This window comes from Anomaloglossus baeobatrachus, chromosome 10 (assembly GCF_048569485.1).
Source record: "Anomaloglossus baeobatrachus isolate aAnoBae1 chromosome 10, aAnoBae1.hap1, whole genome shotgun sequence".
NCBI lineage: Eukaryota > Metazoa > Chordata > Amphibia > Anura > Aromobatidae > Anomaloglossus > Anomaloglossus baeobatrachus.
Genome location: NC_134362.1, coordinates 130,261,410 through 130,282,383, shown reverse-complemented (window position 1 = coordinate 130,282,383; position 20,974 = coordinate 130,261,410). Strand labels below are relative to the sequence as shown.

Genomic DNA, 20,974 nt, shown 5'->3' with positions numbered 1-20,974 from the left:
ACACAAACATGGGGAGAACATACAAACTCCTTGCAGATGGTGTCCTTGGTTGGATTTGAACCCAGGACCCCAGCGCTGCAAGACTGCAGTGCTAACCACTGAGCCACCATGCTGCCACTGAACCACCATCCTGCATCATTTTTGTTCAGCCCTCCACACGGTATCCCAACTACGTTTCCAGATCATAGAGCAGGTTCCAAGACATCGTAGAGGGGGCAACCATACTAGGATTTAAAAGATTGTGAGGCCTTCTGGATTTTCACATTGCAAACCCTACACCCGAGGGGCTTGAACCGTGAATTTGATTTAGTATTAAGAACCTTGTATGATTTCTGCATTATGATTATAATTTCTATTCCTCAGACCGGCTGAGCGTCTTCTGGGTATGTACACCGGCCACCTCTCCCTCTATCTTGCCTTCCTTTCCCTCTAATTTCTAAACCTTTGCTCCACTTCCCAGTCACCTTATTTCTCCCCTCTTTCTCCTTTTCTCCTTTCTCTGGTTACTGCTCCAGTCTATTCCACACTACTACAGTATTCTTTCTCCTTATGTTCCACTCACATTTCACTAATCAGTTACATTATATACATATCATTTAATTTTGGTAATCCTTATAACCCACTTTCTACCTCCTTATTTACTCTTACTTCTATACCTCCACTTCTCACCTTTTCCGTTTTCTGTATTTTAATTTCATTTTGTTTTGTTTCATCTCTATTAATTTTATTTTTAATTTCCCCTTTTTTTCCCCCTTTCTTCACTTTAATTATTTTTATTAGTTTTTTTATTTTTTATTTTTATTTTATTTTTTATTTTATTATATTATTATTTTTCTAAAAAAAATTGCACAATTTTTGCTTTTTATTATCATTTTTCATTATTATTTCATTCTTCTATTTTCATTTATATTTATCATTATTATTCTTATTATTATTCTTATTATTCTTATTATTATTATTATTTTTAGTTCTTATTTTCATGGTTTTTCTACTCTATCACCTTCTCTTTCTTACCTTGCCATCTGTACATGTGTACATGTGCACATGTATATTCACATATATTGTTTATCTATATCAATTTCCCTCTTTCATTATTCTTTATTTCCATTTTCCCTCCTAGTTTACTCTTTATCTCATCTAAATATTCATTTTGATCCTAAAATCATTTCTCCTACCAGGGCCGGCGTCAGCACCCGGCATACCCGGGCAAATGCCGGGGCCCTGGAGAGCCGGGGGGGCCCACTCGGCCTCGTCAGCTCTGGTGCACCTTGGCCGGGGCCCACTCTTCTTAGTTCTGCGGTCCCCGGGCCGAGTTCCGTGGACCGCAGTCCTCGGCAGGAATCTGCGGCGCCGTCTCTTTAAGGCGCGCAGACTTCCTGGTTTGAACTTCATCTGTGGGCGGAGCTACAGACCGGCATCCTGCTCAGTCCCACAGATGAGAGTTGCAGTGCCAGCCAGCGACCCCCAGCACAGCGTGTCCCTCCGGCGCTGTGTGGGCCCCCTCTCCACCGTGACCTGAGCGGTATGTGCCCTCCCCACCCCCCGATTTATGCCCCCCCCCGGAGCCGCGCATGTCTGTCTCTGTCTGTATATAGCAGAGCTATGTGTGTGTGTATATAGCAGAGCTAGGTGTGTATGTATATAGCAGAGCTAGGTGTGTATGTATATAGCAGAGCTATGTGTGTATGTATATAGCAGAGCTATGTGTGTATGTATGTAGCAGAGCTATGTGTGTATGTATGTGGCAGAGCTAGGTGTGTATGTATATAGCAGAGCTAGGTGTGTATGTATATAGCAGAGCTAGGTGTGTATGTATATAGCAGAGCTATGTGTGTATGTATGTAGCAGAGCTATGTGTGTATGTATATAGCAGAGCTAGGTGTGTATGTATATAGCAGAGCTATGTGTGTATGTATGTAGCAGAGCTATGTGTGTATGTATATAGCAGAGCTATGTGTGTATGTATGTAGCAGAGCTATGTGTGTATGTATATAGCAGAGCTAGGTGTGTATGTATATAGCAGAGCTAGGTGTGTATGTATATAGCAGAGCTATGTGTGTATGTATGTAGCAGAGCTATGTGTGTATGTATATAGCAGAGCTAGGTGTGTATGTATATAGCAGAGCTAGGTGTGTATGTATATAGCAGAGCTAGGTGTGTATGTATATAGCAGAGCTAGGTGTGTATGTATGTAGCAGAGCTATGTGTGTATGTATGTGGCAGAGCTATGTGTGTATGTATATAGCAGAGCTATGTGTGTATGTATATAGCAAAGGTAGGTGTGTATGTATATAGCAGAGCTATGTGTGTATGTATGTAGCAGAGCTATGTGTGTATGTATATAGCAGAGCTATGTGTGTATGTATATAGCAGAGCTATGTGTGTATGTATATAGCAGAGCTATGTGTGTATGTATATAGCAGAGCTATGTGTGTATGTATATAGCAGAGCTATGTGTGTATGTATGTGGCAGAGCTATGTGTGTATGTAGCAGAGCTATGTGTGTATGTATGTAGCAGCGCTGTGTCTGTATGTATGTATCCAGCAGAGCTGTGTGTGTTTGTCTGTATGCATGTATGATGTGTATCTATGTATGTCAGTGTATATGACTGTATAGATGTGTCAGTTCTATATGTATTTTTGTGAGTTTGTCGTTAAATATGTATATGTATGTGTACGTATGTGTGTCTGCGTGTGGATGGGGCCCACTGGGACTCTTCCGCCCGGGGCCCACAAAAACCTGGAGCCGGCCCTGTCTCCTACTATGCTTTCTCATTTCTGCGCTGCAGCTCTCTTTCACTTTCATTTTCTAAGTCTCTAAACCCTCTTACCACGCATGCTCCACATACACTACGTAGCTCCACGCTTCTTCCCTACGTTGCACACAGCATTCCCCCTAGTTTCTTTACAGCGCGTTCAACATGCTACACAAACTCCTTATAGTTACGCAACTTTACACGCTGCCTTACGTAGTTTTACTACGCAAGTGCAATTGTGTTGCCAGTGCCCTCTACAGTCCATATTGTCTAACTGCACGTGCGTTTCCTGTTCAAAGAACTTGCCTGCCACGTCCTCCATTCTGATGCTGGATCACATGTCATGTGCCAAGCCCACTTGATCATTACTGTTGATTGGCTGTCTGGCCAGTCAATCCTTGATATATACTCCCCCTCTTCAGTGCTTATCTCTTAGACAAGAGAATTCCTCTGCAACAGCATGGCTGCCCTTGCTTATCACATCTCCAAGGTAACTATGTGTACTTTATTCTATTCTGTTTTCTAATCTCTCTGTGCTGCATCCACTTATTTTGTTCTAATTCACTAGGCATCCCTTTCATTTGCCTTAGTGCTCCAGTGCACTGTATCCTTCACCCTGCAGTCACCCATCAGACAGGTAATCTTCTGCCGGTGTACTTATTATCGTGTGCATTTCTCCTGTTTATTCATACTGCTTGATTTATGACTATTTAAACCTGCTTCATACTAATAATGTTTACATTGTTCTTATCTACAATTATTTATCATATGAATATGATTCCTATAACTTGTGCATTTAATAACGTCCTACCCTTTATAATGTTGCTAGAGCAACTGAATTACTACATATCTGTGAAGCCCCACAGGTGTTGTGTCGGTGCATTACCTTCAGGGACTCCACGTGGATGAACAGTCTGGTCACAGGTAGGGAATCTTCTCTTAGGATTGTCGTGACGCCGCTCTCTGTATTGCGGTCAGGGTGCCGCCACTGCAGATTAAGGGGTGCCTGGGGCTGATGGTAGGTGCAGTCAGTTGTAGTGGCCTCCCGAGAGTGAGGCAAGCCCCAAGGCGCTGTGTAAGTGTGTGGAACCACAAAGTGCAGAATAACTCAAACACAAGCATAATGTCTTTAAGGGGTTTTACTCACATTAGGTGGCAGGGTGAGTAACCTAGGCATAGCTGGGATGAACCAGGCTGGAACCAGGTATCCTTCCGGCTGGCTGATGAGGGTGACTACCAACTCGCCTTCCTTAGCCCTTTGTGTTTTTGTGGTGACCCCGACTTGAAGTCCCTATGGGGGTCACCCAGGGAAGTTGCTGCTGCCTGTTCTCCCCTCGTTTCGACCCGTTTGCTTGTAGTCTGGACCAGGTCACTCCGGCTGCTTGCCTCCTGTGAACTATGGGCCCTCTCTTTGCTATGTGGCTGCAGACTCTGTGGTGTAGTCTTGGGGGTCTGAAGTGCCCCCTCAGGCAGGTTTGGCAGAAGAAAGGTGAATCTATCTCTGAACTGGCACCTGTTACCATTGCGGGCCTGGTACCTCCCTGCCAGTCCCCTTACTCTGCCACCACTTTGCTCTCTCTAGCCTTGGGTGGATTTTGGGTGGCACTACCAAGTGACCGATCTTCCCCGTCGGTAGTCACTGCGCAGACCCTGTTAGATGCCCCAGCTCCAGGGTCCTTTTACTGCAACTGCTCTCCCTGAGCTGCACACTCAACTGGCTCACTACTCCTCCTCTCCTGTTCTTGCCTACGCCACCTAGCAACCAGGCTCTCTACCACACCCCTTGAGTGGAGATGGAGGCCACGCCCCTTCCTGGATTTCCCAGGGGTCCTCCTAAAGGTAGATGTGTGAGACCTCATCACTATGCGCCTGTGTAGTCACACCTCGGTCAGCCTTCTGGATTACCTGTATTATACTGCCCCCAGCATGGGTGCAGTACTCAGTGAAAAACCGTTGTAGATAATATTTAAGGGATCATATATTGAAACCGTGAGAAAAAACCCTTAAAACTTTCAATTTTATTATTATTAAAGATTAAAAAGTATCCCAAAAGACAATACACACATATGCATATATATACACAGATCAGTACTGCAGTGCCGCATGGGAGTGGGCCAAAACCCTATCACTCCTCCCTACCTGTCCTGCGGAGGTCGGCACCCTAAATTTGCGCAAATTTAGGGTGCCGACCTCCGCAGGACAGGTAGGGAGGAGTGATAGGGTTTTGGCCCACTCCCATGCGGCACTGCAGTACTGATCTGTGTATATATATGCATATGTGTGTATTGTCTTTTGGGATACTTTTTAATCTTTAATAATAATAAAATTGAAAGTTTTAAGGGTTTTTTCTCACGGTTTCAGTGCAGTACTCAGTGGTCAAGGGCACCACATATCACTATATCCAGGACTTGATATTCTGATCTGTATATATTTGTATATATTTTGTATATATTTTGTCTATAGCGTACACTATGAATTATTGTATATACTTTCTTTATTTTTTTATTATATGTTTGTATTTTCACCCTAGCGACTTGATAAAGACCCGGAGGGTCGAAACGTCATTGTATGTTTGCTTCTTCACGTTTCAATAAATTTTGCTCACGTTTATTTCACCTAAAAAACGAGTGCAGAGAATTTTTTATTAGATAGAAATAATACTGCAACAAGCAAATGTGGACCCACCGGACCACAGGTGAGACCCGGGATTACCCTTTAGTGGAATGGGCTTTGCTAAGCACCCACCATGAGGAAGACACTAGGTGCCACTCCCAGGAAAAGGACTGGAACTGTGGCAGCTGCTCCCCAGGGAAAGGATGGAAACAGGGGCTGACAAGCAGACTCACTGGTGTAGCAGGTGCAGCCAGGATGGCTGTACAGCAAAGATAGATGGACAGAGTCACTCGTCCTACAGGGACGACCATGGCAGCTAAGGCAGATGGCATGGACAGGGTGGACGAGCACAAACATTAGAATGACGGAGGCCTCTAGGACAGCTGAGGCAGATCGCATGGCTAGGGATGACAAACACAAGGGTACTGGCGAATCTGTGGCGCCCCTGAGGCTTTGGTCGCCATAGGGTACTGCACCCCAATTAAGGTGCGGTGCTCAACCCGTATTCTGCGGAGGTCGGTATCGGTTTCACCACTTAAACATACTCAAACACACAACTAGGTTGCCCTCCCCAATGGGGACCGGGCTAGGGTCGAGTTTTAAGGCAGTCTCCAAACATGGTGGGCAGCCACCCAGTCAGAAGTCAACACAACAGTGAAGAGTTCTCCAGAGGAAAGGAAGGGAGCAGACATCTTACCGATGTTCTGGTCAGACACAGGAGTTCATGCGATTGCCGAAGGGAAAGCTTCATTGCTCCATCAGGACCGGCGCAACACAGGGTGCAGGACCCTAGGGAAGATCATTCTCAAAGTTGGTTTTCCAGAATCTGCCGGGACGGGGAGGTTGCAAGCTTTCCTGGCCACACAGAGCCCGAAAGCACAGTGTCAGATAAGATCCAGGGCCTTGGACTCAGCCAGGCTTCACTGGGGAGCCACGGCACCTGCAAATAGGGACAAGAGTATTACTTGAGACGGGCTGGGGTCACCAAGTATCTTTAAGCCACGGGGATCCAACACACAAGGCACTAGAGGGAAGGGACCCACTGAGCATGACACTGGACTGACCTCTGAAGGAAACCGGGTTTGACCCATCACAGCGGGTGACCAGTGCTACTGCGACAGCGACGGAGCTACTTAAAGACTTGTGAGTAAAGACACCTTGAACCGCAAAGACCGTGTGAGCCTGTTATTGGCGGCCCCGCACCTTAGCGCCCGCCATTACTACTACTCCCCTCACCATCCTCCCCGGGGCCCGCTCCACCTGTGGGAAGCATTACTATCCTGGCTGCTAAAACCACCCACCCCAGAGGACAGCGAAAGCAGTGGTAGCTATTCCCTGGCCGCATACTGCAGGTGGCATCACAACATCACAACAAACTATCCAGCTCCTATTCCCCTTTTATTGTGAACACCTCGGGGCACAAAACCGGGCCAGGCCACCCGTGACACCGCAGAGGACCTGCATTCCCTGGCGATGAGTAGAAGGTAACCCCCTTGCCTCCTGGGTACTACAAATCCAGAGGACTGGCAAGTAACAATGTACATTGGCAAGGATACGCACAGCAGACTAGGGGACCTAACAACTAATTGGCTAGGGAACGAACCTCTAACTAACTAACCACATTGATCAGGCATCTCCCCTAGTTGGAAAATGCCTTAATTACCCAGTGCCTCTCCACTATAAGCGGAGTGGCACTTCCAGGCAATGATGTGTAGACCCTTTAAAAGAAGTTAAAAAAATTTAAAAAACTCACCAGAAAAAGGCATTAGCCAACAAGAGCTTGAGGTGGGGAGACAAAAGGCGCAATAGGGTCTTACCCGATATAACGTGAGATGATAAGAAGGAGATAGGTACACTCACCTGATGGGGTTGTGCCAGTCACAACTCCTTGAATCGCATGTGAGTGTCCACGTGGTTTAAGCAGCGGCCCCGTGAAATCGTGGTAAAATATAATAAAAGGGAAAACGGGTATATGCCGCGCTTAAAAACCACTGATGCAGAATTAATGTAGCAATTTCTTTTTTATTTCAGCATTCCAACGCGTTTCAGAGACAAGGACCGTCTCCTTCTTCAGGGAAAAAAAAATCATACACATATAACCAGTCTATTGCTTTGTAAGAGGATCCATACTGCCACGTTGACAGCCATGACGTCATCCACCCACCAGGTTGCAGGGCGATGACTCATATACACGTGGAGACGTACAAGAAGGAGAAAAAAATGGTCACATTTTGATACATTAAAAACATCACAAAAACGCAAGCAAACATCATAAAATACAATAAAATGTAATAAAATTTTAAAAATGTATGTGGTTGTTTAATTCGGACGTATATGGAAATATAGGCAAAGTTTGGGTGTGAAAAAATAATAAAAAAAAAAATTAGAGAGGTGCGAACCTATAGGAAAGGTGCTAGTGTGCAGAGGAGTTAAACACCAAACCATTACTTCAAATCCATCGACTAATCTTGATGGAAATGGGACTGGTATGTCATTTTGTGACTTAAGGAGACCGATAGTTGTGAACAAAATTCTAAATTTTTCATGGAGATCCATGAAACAATTTGATATATATAGAAATCTGTGCGGGCACATAAATGTAATTCATGCTGGTGCAGAAACATTATGACCGGTTTTTAATTAGAAGGAGTAGTGAGCGTGTCTAAATGAGAAAGTGGGATTTTAAAGGTGCAGAGAAAGATGGACAAATTTCTGAACCGTGAAGGGCTAGTGTAGAAGAATCTGAGGTAAAACAGAAAGAGATCGCAAGCGTGAAGGAAAGGAGCGAGTATCAGGGTTGTCAAGGTGAAACGAGTTCAGACCGTGGGAAAATGAAAGCATGCGCAGTCGCACAGAGCAAGTCTAACCCAGCGGAGGTAACAAGGGGTCAGACCGTGGGAAAAAACTGTGTGTGCAGTGATATAGAGTGGTGGGTAAAAACACATGTGAGGTGCACGCTGGGCAGAAAGAATGGACGGACGGAATTAACAATTATACAAATAGGAGATAGGAATTAACAATTATACAAATAGGAGATAAAAATGTGTTGGAATAGTTATTTGATATATAAAAGAATTGCATTAAAAAGAGGAAGGAAAACTGAATAAACACCCCAATGAGGGTTATTTTACTAAATGTACTCAATATACAGACTTAGATAGTAATGGAAAGAATTTTGACAATTATTATTAAATAGACCAACTCTCTAAGTCTCCGGAGTATAGAAACACGCTGGATGATTCCAGAGATACCAAAAACAGATTAAAAGGTTGGATCTGCATAGAATTAATATATACATAAAAAGGGGAGTTTTAAAAGCCTTAAAACCATTATTTTAAAGGTAGGTGATCAAGTCATGATGTCTTGAGGTAACACATGTGGCAAGGGTTACATGAAACCGTGGTATATGATCTTAAAAACACTGTGATTATCTTACTTAAAACTACAAGCAACTGACCCTTAAGGACTCTTAGGGGTGAAGCGCAGATATGAAGGATAAAATAAAAATAAAAACATGGATAAAACAATAATTTAGCATAAATGGAAACTAATAAAATAAATCAGAGACCTCATTTAAGCCAAAGGGTTTTAGGGTATTCAGTTAATATATCCAGAAAGTCTCTTTCCTGCTTAAGGCCTCAGTCCTATTGTGCACAATAGGGTCAATTTGCTCAATTGGTGTAATCCTAAAGTCTGAGCTGTTGTCATGCTGTAAAACACAGTGTTTAGAGAGTCCGTGTAGGAGGAAGCCAGTTTTTATATTATGACGGTGCGAGTTTAGTCTATTATGAAGAGCCTGGCTTGTTCTGCCCACATACTGTTTGCCACATATGCAATCGACAAGGTATATGACAAAATTTGACTGACATGTCAAGCGATTATTTATCTTAAAAGATTCGTTCCCACTGAATGAACAGAATGTAGTTCTGCCATGATAAATATTCCTACAACATAAACAATTCCTGGAACCACATCTGAAGACACACACCTACTGGGGCTGGAAAAATGTTTGGGGTAGGCTTAGTCCTCAGTTTACTTGGGGCTAGAATGTTTTTAATAGTAGGGGCCCGCCTGAATGTGACACCCGGGGTGGGGGGAAGAATAGGACTAAGGGCTGGTTCACACTAAGCGACAGCGCCAACGAGGTCGCTGTTACGTCACCATTTTCTGTGACGTAACAGCGACCTTGTAAGTCGCTGTTATGATCGCTGCTTAGCTGTCAAACACAGCAGCCGAAGCAGCGATCATAACCGCGAGAGCAGGGAGCCGCGCACACTGCTTAGCGCTGGCTCCTTGCTCTCCTAGCTACAGTACACATCGGGTTAATTAACCCGATGTGTACTGCAGCTACATGTGCAGAGAGCAGGGAGTCGCGCACACTGCTTAGCGCTGGCTCCTTCCTCTCCTAGCTACAGTACACATCGGGTTAATCAACCCGATGTGTACTGCAGCTACATGTGCAGAGAGCCGGAGCCGGCAGCACAGGCAGCGTGAGAGCTGCGGAGGCTGGTAACTAAGGTAAATATCGGGTAACCACCTTGGTTACCCGATGTTTACCCTGGTTACAGCTTACCACAGCTGCCAGATGCCGGCTCCTGCTCCCTGCTCGCTTCATTTCGTCACTCTCTCGCTGTCACACACAGCGATCTGTGTGTCACAGCGGGAGAGCACCTTTGAAGAAAACGAACTAGGGCTGTGTGTAACGAGCAGCGATCTCGCAGCAGGGGCCAGATCGCTGCTCAGTGTCACACACAGCAAGATCGCTAATGAGGTCACTGTTGCGTCACCAAAACCGTGCTGTAGCAGCGATTTCGGTAGCGATCTCGCTATGTGTGAAGCACCCCTAAGAATAGGGTCATTCTGTAGGATATCCCAGTGTTTGGACAGGATTTTTGATAGATATGTTATAACTGCTATAGGTGGTAATGAGGTTAAGGCTGAAATCTTGCTTCCCCCTTTTTTTCTTGCATTCATTTTTATTGGTATTATTTTTATTTACATACATATCAGGGCCTTTTTCCCTTTCCTAGTCAGAGGGAAGAGTGCTCATTCGTGTTTTGATAAGGTCTATTTGCTTTAATTTGGAGGACTCCTGATAGGCTCTCCGAATAAGGGGCTTAGGGTATCCTTTCTCCTCAAAACGTTGCTTCAATACCTCCACCTGCTCATTAAAATCAGTATCCTGGGAACAATTTCTCCTGATCCTTTTGTATTGATTTAGTGGAATATTCTGTAGCCATTTGTTATAGTGTTCACTATTGTAGTGAATGTAGCCATTAGCATCCACATTTTTGAAGAAGGTTTTGGTCAGAATCTTATGGTGCTGATGGAAAATGACCAAATCCAAAAAATGTATGCTATCAGAACATACTGATGATGTAAATTTCAGACCCCAATTGTTACTATTTAGATTATCAAGGAGGATTCTGATATCAGAGCAGTTACTGTCCCAAATTATGAACAAGTCGTCTATGAACCTTTTATAGAGGACTAGACCCTCTTTATGTTTGCCCTTCTCTATACAGACCATTTCAAAAATCCCCATAAAAAGGTTAGCATAGGCACATGCAGCCTTCGACCCCATTGCCGTTCCGAGGCACTGATGGTACAGTATATTGTTAAAAGAAAAATAATTATTACGGAGAATGAAGCTCATACCTTCTAAAAAAAAGTCCCTCTGGGTTAATGGAATTTTACTATCGTTCTCTAAAATAGAGAAATACAGAACAGGCCTAAATGATGCTGTATGTTAGAATATAAAGAGGCCACGTCAATGGTCACGAAGATGTAAGATTGTTTCCATTCGATACCACTGATATTTTCTATAATATGGAATCTAATGTGGCTATTCAGTCTTAACACATATGGCTGCAGGAGTAAATCTATATAGTTGGCTAGGTTGGAGGTTAAAGAGTCAATACCCGCAATTATGGGTCTACGTGGGGGGTTCAAGATATCTTTATGGATCTTGGGTAAATGATAAAAGAATGCCATTGCTGCGTTTTTAACCTGCAGGAATCTTTTTTCCGTGGGGTTCAGAATGTTACTTTTGATTGCTTTATGAATGAGAATTTTGTAGGCAGCAATAGCCTGATCATATTCTACTTTTTTTGCAATTCCATAATAAATCGGGTCAGAAAGAATCCTATGTGCCTCTGTAAGATAGGCAGTTCGATTTTGTATAACAATTCCGCCCCCTTTGTCAGCTGCTCTGATGACTATGCTGCCATTGTTTGTTAGGATTGTCAGGGCTTCCCTTTAACGGTGAGATAAATTATGTTTGGATTTCTTCCTCTGACTAATGACCTCTTTGAGGTCTGCCAAAACTAAATCACAGAATGTTTTTAAAAAATGTCCTTTGCTTTGTGTAGGGTAAAATTTAGATTTTGGTTTTACTGCAGTATGGCAAAAAGGAGTTTCTTCAAGAGGGGTAGTACACAAATTTTCACCTTTAAGGATGAAGTGTCTTTTTAATGTAAGTCTCCTAATATAGCTTTGGACGTCTAGAAAGGTATCAAAGTCTTTTGAGCTATATGAGGGGCAAAAAGATAGACCTTTATTTAACACTTTAGTTTCTACCTCACTGAGAATGTAGTCAGAGAGGTTGAAAATATTGCTATTATCCTTATTGGTATTATTATTATTAGTTTGTTCAGTATTGTCAATAATATCGTCTTTGTCTGTAGCATTTAAGAAGCCCTTTTTTCTTTTTTGTTTTGACTTAAATCCTGCTCTGGTTCCTCTGCAGTATTTTCTCTCTTTTTTGTAGATGGTTTTGGGACTAAAAAATCCGTTATTAGATTGGATTTTGGGGTTTTGGCCAATGGAAGAAAAGGGGCAAGCGGTGAGATCATATTGGTGTTATCGATGATAACTTTCTCAGTGCCAATAGAGGTCACTGGCATAGTGGTAGAATCCTGTGAAGAGGGAAATGGATCTTCATGAATAGACAGGTTCAGGAGATCAATAAATTCAGCGTCCTGAGTTTTATCAGTTTGCGAGAGAGGGTCATTTAAATCTAAAAGTGCCCTTTCCTTTCTGATTCTGTCAATCTGTAGCCTGATCCTGGCTAAATGCGCTCTTGTTTCCTCAGGGTTTATTGGGGCTGGTGACACTCTTGGGGGAACAGTAGTGCCACCAGAGGTGGAGGGGAGGGAAATATCTGGATTTGCATTCTGTCTAATGATGTAAGTCTGTGAAAAAACCTCATCCGCCAGTTTATCAATATGGTCTGGATATTTTTGTACCATAATTGGGGGTGTATCTGAGCCTTTAATTCTGTCCTACTGTGGTATTGTATCACTATTTCGGTTGGCGTTAGTATTAAGACCCTTTCTGTCAGTTTTGTGAAACCTGCTGTTAACGAAGCTTTTCTTACTGAAATCCTGAAACTATTGTTTCTCGGGGGGAGAGATGTTTTTACTCCAGGAGTAGTCGAGTGGACCTGATGTCTCTCATACCTATCTCTCTGTAGCTTTTTAAACTTTCTGATGATTGTGTCCTGCTCAAGTTGTAGGAGCCGAGTGTTAATCCCTGAATTTAAATTCCTGTACTCAGGGTGTAGTGAAAAGACAGAAAGCTCCTCATACAATTCTGAAATTTTAGCCATAGAGGCTGTAGCGATATTAGTTCTTTTCTCATGCAAGCATGACAATATACCTTGCATGCAAAGAGTGAACGTTTGTCCCATTTTTCTGTGAAGTCCAAATCCTGTGGGAATGGTGAAGCTCTTTGTATTTGAAGACCTTTAGGGCACAGTTTCTCATCCATATATATGGACAAAAATCTGGCGTCCAAACTGTAGTGCAATTCCTCTTTCAAATGGTCTTCCAGAGAATGGAAAAGTTTCCTCATGCGGGCAGTGCCCTCCTCCGAAAACGAGATTCCAGAGTCCATGTCAGTGTCAGAGTTGAAGTCATCAGGAGATCCAACAGTTTGGAGTATAAGCCTTTCCCTGGATGACAGGAGATTGTTGTAATAATCCATGCTGCCCACAGATGGTGGGGGACAAAGGGGCCCTCTGCTGCCGAAATCCACAAGGAGATGAGGTCTAAAAGCCAGATCTCAGTGTCTGAAGACTTGCAAGTGCTAGAGGTGGGGAGACCAAAGGCGCAATAGGGTCTTACCCAATATAACGTGAGATGATAAGAAGGAGATAGGTACACTCACCTGATGGGGTTGTGCCAGTCACAACTCCTTGAATCGCATGTGAGTGTCCGCGTGGTTTAAGCAGCGGCCCCGTGAAATCGTGGTAAAATATAATAAAAGGGAAAACGGGTATATGCCGCGCTTAAAAACCACTGATGCAGAATTAATGTAGAAATTTCTTTTTTATTTCAGCATTCCAACGCGTTTCAGAGACAAGGTCTCCTTCTTCAGGGAAAAAGAAATCATACACATATTCCCAGTCTATTGCTTTGTAAGAGGATCCATACTGCCACGTTGACAGCCATGACGTCATCCACCCACCAGGTTGCAGGGCGATGACTCATAGACACGTGCAGACGTACAAAAAGGAGAAAAAAATGGGCACATTTTGATACATTAAAAACATCACAAAAACGCAAGCAAACTTCATAAAATACAATAAAATGTAATAAAATTTTTAAAAATGTATGTGGTTGTTTAATTCGGACGTATATGGAAATAAAGGCAAAGTTTGGGTGTGAAAAAATAATAAAAAAGAAAATTAGAGAGGTGCGAACCTATAGGAAAGGTGCTAGTGTGCAGAGGAGTTAAACACCAAACCATTACTCCAAATCCATCTACTAATCTTGATGGAAACGGGACTGGTATGTCACTATGTGACTTAAGGAGACCGATAGTTGTGAACAAAATTCTAAATTTTTCATGGAGATCCATGAAACAATTTGATATATATAGAAATCTGTGCGGGCACATAAATGTAATTCATGCTGGTGCAGAAACATTATGACCGGTTTTTAATTAGAAGGAGTAGTGAGCGTGTCTAAATGTGAAAGTGGGATTTTAAAGGTGCAGAGAAAGATGGACAAATTTCTGAACCGTGAAGGGCTAGTGTAGAATAATCTGAGGTAAAACAGAAAGAGATCGCAAGCGTGAAGGAAAGGAGCGAGTATCAGGGTTGTCGGGGTGAAACGAGTTCAGACCATGGGAAAATGAAAGGATGCGCAGGCGCACAGAGTAAGTCTAACCCAGCGGACGTAACAAGGGGTCAGACCATGGGAAAAAAACTGTGTGTGCAGTGATATAGAGTGGTGGGTAAAAACACATGTGAGGTGCACGCTGGGCAGAAAGAATGGACGGACGGAATTAACAATTATACAAATAGGAGATAAAAATGTGTTGGAATAGTTATTTGATATATAAAAGAATTTGCATTAAAAAGAGGAAGGAAAACTGAATAAACACCCCAATGAGGGTTATTTTACTAAATGTACTCAATATACAGACTTAGATAGTAATGGAAAGAATTTTGACAATTATTATTAAATAGACCAACTCTCTAAGTCTCTGGAGTATAGAAACATGCTGGATGATTCTAGAGATACCAAAAACAGATTAAAAGGTTGGATCTGCATAAAATTAATATATACATAAAAAGGGGAGTTTTAAAAGGCTTAAAACAATTATTATAAAGGTAGGTGATCAAGTCATGATGTCTTGTGGTAACACATGTGGCAAGGGTTACATGAAACCGTGGTATATGATCTTAAAAACACTGTGATTATCTTACTTAAAACTACAAGCAACTGACCCTTAAGGATTCTTAAGGGTGAAGCGCAGATATGAAGGATAAAATAAAAACATGGATAAAACAATAATTTAGCATAAATGGAAACTAATAAAATAAATCAGAGACCTCATTAAAGCCAAAGGGTTTTAGGGTATTCAGTTTATATATCTAGAAAGTCTCTTTCCTGCTTAAGGCCTCAGTCCTATTGTGCACAATAGGGTCAATTTGCTCAACTGGTGTATTCCTAAGGCTAGGTTCGCACACTGCGTCTTTTTGACGCTTCGTTTTTGCGCGTTTTTGGCCGCTAAAAACGCACAAAAACGCACCTGCGTCGAAAAAACGCATTTTGGTGCGTTTTTGGCTGCGTTTTGCTGCGTTTTTGATCTCTGCGTTTTGCTGCGTTTTTCCAATGCATTGCATGGGGGGAAAACGCAGAAAAACTCAGGAAAGAACTGACATGTCCATTTTTTTTTAACTCAAAAACGCAGGTAAAAAAAACAGATGTGTGCGGACAGCATAAACGAAAACTCATAGACTTTGCTGGGGAAGCAAAGTCCTGCAGTTTTGAGGCCAAAAACGCACCCGAAAAACGTGCAAAAACGCCGCGAAAAACGCACATAGCCTAAAGTCTGAGCTGTTGTCATTCTGTAAAACACCGTGTTTAGAGAGTCCGTGTAGGAGGAAGCCAGTTTTTATATTATGACGGTGCGAGTTTAGTCTATTTTGAAGAGCCTGGCTTGTTCTGCCCACATACTGTTTGCCACATATGCAATCGAGAAGGTATATGACAAAATTTGACTGACATGTCAAGCGATTATTTATCTTAAAAGATTCGTTCCCACTGGATGAACAGAATGTAGTTCTGCCATGATAAATATTCCTACAACATAAACAATAATAATAATAATAATAAACAATTCCTGGAACCGCATCTGAAGACACCTACTGGGGCTGGAAAAATGTTTGGGGTAAGCTTAGTCCTTAGTTTACTTGGGGCTAGAATGTTTTTAATAGTAGGGGCCCGCCTGAATGTGACATCCGGGGTGGGGGGAAGAATAGGACTAAGAATAGGGTCATTCTGTACGATATCCCAGTGTTTGGACAGGATTTTTGATAGATATGTTATCACTGCTATAGGTGGTAATGAGGTTAAGGCTGAAATCTTGCTTCCCCCTTTTTTTCTTGCATTCATTTTTATTGGTATTATTTTTATTTACATACATATCAGGGCCTTTTTCCCTTTCCTGTTCAGAGGGAAGAGTGCTCATTCGTGTTTTGATAAGGTCTATTTGCTTTAATTTGGAGGGCTCCTGATAGGCTCTCTGAATAAGGGGCTTAGGGTATCCTTTCTCCTCAAAACATTGCTTCAATACCTCCACCTGCTCATTAAAATCAGTATCCTGGGAACAATTTCTCCTGATCCTTTTGTATTGATTTAGTGGAATATTCTGTAGCCATTTGTTATAGTGTTCACTATTGTAGTGAATGTAGCCGTTAGCATCCACCTTTTTGAAGAAGGTTATGGTCAGAATCTTATGGTCCTGATGGAAAATGACCAAATCCCAAAAATGTATGCTATCAGAACATACTGATGAAGTAAATTTCAGACCCCAATTGTTACTATTTAGATTATCAAGGAGGATTCTGATATCAGAGCAGTTACTGTCCCAAATTATGAACAAGTCGTCTATGAACCTTTTATAGAGGACTAGACTCTCTTTATGTTGGCCCTTCTCTATACGGACCATTTCAAAAATCCTCATAAAAAGGTTAGCATAGGCACATGTAGCCTTCGACCTCATTGCCGTTCCGAGGCACTGATGGTACAGTATATTGTTAAAAGAAAAATAATTATTACGGAGAATGAAGCTCATACCTTCTAAAAAAAAGTCCCTCTGGGTTAATGGAATTTTACTATCGTTCTCTAAAAATAGAGAAATACAGAACAGGCCTAAATGATGCTGTATGTTAGAATATAAAGAGGCCACGTCAATGGTCTATTAATGACTATGCTGCCATTGTTTTTTAGGATTGTCAGGGCTTCCCTTTAACGGTGAGATAAATTATATTTGGATTTCTTCCTGTGACTAATGACCTCTTTGAGGTCTGCCAAAACTAAATCACAGAATGTTTTTAAAAAATGTCCTTTGCTTTGTGTAGGGTAAAATTTAGATTTTGGTTTTACTGCAGTATGGCAAAAAGGAGTTTCTTCAAGAGGGGTAGTAGACAAATTTTCACCTTTAAGGATGAAGTGTCTTTTTAATGTAAGTCTCCTAATATAGCTTTGGACGTCTAGAAAGGTATCAAAGTCTTTTGATCTATATGAGGGGCAAAAAGATAGACCTTTATTTAACACTTTAGTTTCTACCTCACTGAGAATGTAGTCAGAGAGGTTGAAAATATTGCTATTATCCTTATTGGTATTATTATTATTAGTTTGTTCAGTATTGTCAATAATATCGTCTTTGTCTGTAGCATTTAAGAAGCCCTTTTTTCTTTTTTGTTTTGACTTAAATCCTGCTCTGGTTCCTCTGCAGTATTTTCTCTCTTTTTTGTAGATGGTTTTGGGACAAAAAAATCCGTTATTAGATTGGATTTTGGGGTTTTGGCCGATGGAAGAAAAGGGGCAAGCGGTGAGATCATATTTGTGTTATCGATGATATCTTTCTCAGTGCCAATAGAGGTCACTGGTATAGTGGTAGAATCCTGTGAAGAGGGAAATGGATCTCCATGAATAGACAGGTTCAGGAGATCAATAAATTCAGCGTCCTGAGTTTTATCAGTTTGCGAGAGAGGGTCATTTAAATCTAAAAGTGCCCTTTCCTTCCTGATTCTGTCAATCTGTAGCCTGATCCTGGCTAAATGCGCTCTTGTTTCCTCAGGGTTCATTGGGGCTGGTGACACTCTTGGGGGAACAGTTGTGCCACCAGAGGTGGAGGGGAGGGAAATATCTGGATTTGCATTCTGTCTAATGATGTAAGTTTGTGAAAAAACCCCATCCGCCAGTTTATCAATATGGTCTGGATATTATTGTACCATAATTGGAGGTGTACCTGAGCCTTTAATTCTGTCCTACTGTGGTATTGTATCACTATTTCGGTTGGTGTTAGTATTAAGACCCTTTCTGTCAGTTTTGTGAAACCTGCTGTTAACGAAGCTTTTCTTACTGAAATTATTATAGCTGGTGGAGCTATGCCTCCTGAAACTATTGTTTCTCGGGGGGAGAGATGTTTTTACTCCAGGAGTAGTCAAGTGGACTTGATGTCTCTCATACCTATCTCTCTGTAGCTTTTTAAACTTTCTGCTGATTGTGTCCTGCTCAAGTTGTAGGAGCCGAGTGTTAATCCCTGAATTTAAATTCCTGTACTCAGGGTGTAGTGAAAAGACAGAAAGCTCCTCATACAATTCTGAAATTTTAGCCATAGAGGCTGTAGCGATATTAGTTCTTTTCTCATGCAAGCATGACAATTTACCTTGCATGCAAAGAGTGAAAAGTTTGTCCCATTTTTCTGTGAAGGCCAAATCCTGTGGGAATGGTGAAGCTCTTTGTATTTGAAGACCTTTAGGGCACAGTGTTACGGTTGCTGCGAGCACTGGAGACTATGTCCAGATTTCTTGCTACTGCACATGTGCGAGCGCTGGAGACTAAGTCCAGATTTCTTGCTACTGCACATGTGCGAGCGCTGGAGACTAAGTCCAGATTTCTTGCTACTGCACATGTGCGAGCGCCGGAGACTAAGTCCTATCTTGGAGCCATTGCACATGTGCGGGTGACATCATCGCTGACACGAGGTCACATGTCTCTGACACCTTCTATGCCGATTGGTCGCTGGTCATGTGCTTGTGACGCCTTGCTCGGTGATAGGCCAGCATGACGTCACTCCTGTCGTTCTGGCAGCGGATTGGCTCTGGTGTCCTCCATCTTGGATGAGGCACAGAGTCTATATAAGACCCTGACACACGCCGCATGGTGCTCAGTCCTCTTGGTTCATGCATGAGAGTAGACGCTCTGTGCACGTTCCTCTAGGCATCTCTCTGTCTATGCTAGGTGAGCGCTACCGGCAGGGTAGCGTTCTTATACCTTACAGCTTCGGCTGCTGTCCGTATCCTTACCTCTTAGGGGAGCGGACATAGGCAGGTGCCTGAGGCACATGGTCTGGCTGGGCCTTGTGATTCGACTCGTAGGTGGACGTTGCCGCTAGGGTAACGTTCCTTATACTGCGTCTGGCAGTTGTTCGTATCCTCGCACACTAGGGGAGCGAACAGAGGTAGGAGCTTTGTGCGGCTTAAGCTGCTGTTCGTCTCTTTTGCACCACTAGAAGAGCGGACCTAGGCAGGTGCCATATCTAGTGGTTCGTGTCCTCGCACACTAGTGGAGCGAACGCAGGTAGGAGCTTTGTGCGGCTTACGCTGCTGTTCGTCTCTTTTGCACCACTAGAAGAGCGGACCTAGGTAGGTGCCATTTCGCACACATTGCCTTTGTCTCTGTGATTATTAACAGAGATCATTCCACACACCCTCCAAGTAAGGGAGGAATTGCTTTACTTACTTATTATATCCTTCTGTGAGTTAACAGAGGTATTGCACTCTGCCATAGTCTGCAGCAGAGTCTCTGCACGGTGGACCCTGACTGTCTGATATCTCTTTGGTTTTTATAATCAGACAGCCCCCGTAACATTAGGACTGAGCCAAGGGTCTGGCAGTTATGGCAGAATATCAGCAGTTACATCGTTACATACAAGTACTTGAGTCACGGCTCAAGAGTATAGAGGATAAACCTCAGACCATGGTGACATCTGCACATGATCCTCGACTTGCTCTGCCAAACAGATATTCTGGCGATGCCAGATCATGTCGTGGTTTCATTAGTCAGTGTCAGATACACCTAGAGGTCAACTCTTCTCGCTTCTCTACGGAGAGGTCCAGAGTAGGCTTTATCATCTCCTTACTTCAGGACAAAGCCTTAGAATGGGCGACTCCCTTATGGGAGCGCTCTGATGTGGTTACTCTGAGACATCAAGACTTTCTTGATGCTCTTAAGGCAGTATTCATGGGTCCGCAGGTTACCCATGATGCGGCCCTGAGACTGTTAGATCTATCTCAGGGTTCGTTATCCACTAGTTCTTATGCCATTGCTTTTAGAACTCTGGTGGCAGAACTAGATTGGCCAGAGAAGGTGTTGATTCCTATCTTCTGGAGAGGGTTGGCAGGCTATGTCAAGGATGCTCTTGCTACTCGTGAGGTCCCTGCTTCTCTGGAGGACTTGATCACAGTAGCAACGAGGATCGATGTACGCCATAAGGAACGTAGACTCGAGGTCTCTTCCTCACGCCCTAAGCATCGGGCTATTCCAGTTGTTGAGGGTCCACTACCATCTTCCTCAGCATCTGAAACATCTCCCACTCCTATGGAGTTAGGTCATACGTTCTCCAGACTACGCAAGTCTGGTCCTCCTATATGTTATGTATGTCGTCAGGCTGGGCACTATGCCAACAAGTGTCCTAGTCGTCAGGGAAACTCCCTGGCCTAGTAACCATTAGAGGGGGGTTACTAGAGACGTTTTCTGCACCCTCTAAGTGTTGTATCCCAGGTCAGCTCTCGTTATCTGAGAATACATGGCCTATTATGGCTTTTGTGGATTCCGGAGCTGACGGGACTTTTGTGTCCTCAGGATTTGTAAAGGGACACAATATTCCCTCTATCATGTTAGAGGCGCCTATTCCTGTCCGTGTTGTTAATGGAACTATGTTGTCTGACTCCATTACATTGAGGACAGTTCCCTTGCGCCTTTCCCTGTCTCAGGGTCACATAGAGGAGATTTCTTTTCTTGTTTTGCCTGAGGGTATAGACGACATCCTTCTGGGTCTTCCATGGCTTCGGACTCATGCTC

General features: G+C 43.0%; 1 protein-coding gene and 1 long non-coding RNA gene across 3 annotated transcripts in view; one reads left to right on the top strand and one right to left on the bottom strand.

Annotated features, from left to right (window-relative positions):
- SYT9 (synaptotagmin 9) overlaps positions 1-20,974 on the bottom strand; it is a 1,761,445-nt gene that overhangs the window by 1,539,591 nt on the left and 200,880 nt on the right. The window lies entirely within an intron of this gene.
- On the top strand, positions 3,134-7,669 carry LOC142255178 (uncharacterized). Of its 2 annotated transcripts, none has more exons than XR_012727367.1 (4): positions 3,134-3,246; positions 3,325-3,393; positions 3,586-3,680; positions 7,401-7,669. It is a non-coding gene; the product is annotated as an uncharacterized LOC142255178 (long non-coding RNA). The 2 variants fall into 2 exon arrangements; XR_012727366.1 differs by having other exon boundaries at positions 3,140-3,246; positions 3,615-3,680.